Source organism: Sinocyclocheilus anshuiensis, unplaced genomic scaffold (assembly GCF_001515605.1).
Source record: "Sinocyclocheilus anshuiensis isolate Anshui unplaced genomic scaffold, SAMN03320099.WGS_v1.1 scaffold319, whole genome shotgun sequence".
Taxonomy (NCBI): domain Eukaryota; kingdom Metazoa; phylum Chordata; class Actinopteri; order Cypriniformes; family Cyprinidae; genus Sinocyclocheilus; species Sinocyclocheilus anshuiensis.
In genome coordinates, this window is record NW_015552566.1 from 111319 (window position 1) to 112013 (window position 695).

The 695-nt window shown below is 36.0% G+C and overlaps 1 protein-coding gene across 1 annotated transcript in view; it reads right to left on the reverse strand.

Annotated features, from left to right (window-relative positions):
- Positions 1-331: 331 nt before the first annotated feature.
- Positions 332-695, reverse strand: part of tbx2b (T-box transcription factor 2b) — an 11891-nt gene continuing 11527 nt past the window's right edge. The window contains exon 9 of the mRNA XM_016455636.1: positions 332-343. The gene's annotated coding sequence lies outside the window, so the exon portion shown is untranslated. The remainder of the gene's footprint in view (positions 344-695) is intronic.

The window sequence follows — 695 nt, forward strand, 5'->3', positions numbered from 1 at the left end:
GACACTGCGTCCTCTAGGTTTCTTGCCATGCTGCGGACGCAAGCTTCAGACGAAGAAGTGAATGATGTGTGCTCCCGCCGCCTATTTATACTATAGTCGCACCGGTAGTGACGTCATGGCTGTCGCCGGCCAACGAGTTGGTGTTTTTTCAATGTATGCTTCAGACACGGGTCACGACGAGGCATTCCCCATAGCGACCCCTAGAGGACGCAGTTCGAAGTTCCCATGAAAGGGAACCATTGTCTTGGCTAGCAAATGTTGTACTTAATAAACTGTACAAATTTAAATATTTAAAATATGCGTGACATTTTGCCCTGGCCTGACATTTATGAAAATACTTTTCCTTTAAGTTAAAATCCACATTCGTTATATAGCTGGCCATTGCCTGAATGTATCCCAGTGTGGTTTTATTTTGTTCACTTGTTTACCTAACACATGTGTCAAAAATATGACACTGGAATTTTTACATTTACAACATATATTCTAATTTAAGAACATTCTGAACTGTGTGTTTAAAATCAATGTTATATGACATGTTTGCTCACCTTTATTATTGTCATACTGTATATTAATTTTATTTATATATTTTTATTATATCATTTTAGGTGTCATTTTAGGTGTAGAAATGTTTTGACTGTCAAATATTAAATACATTAACATAAACCTGTGTAAAAAAAAAAAAAAAAAGAGGAGAA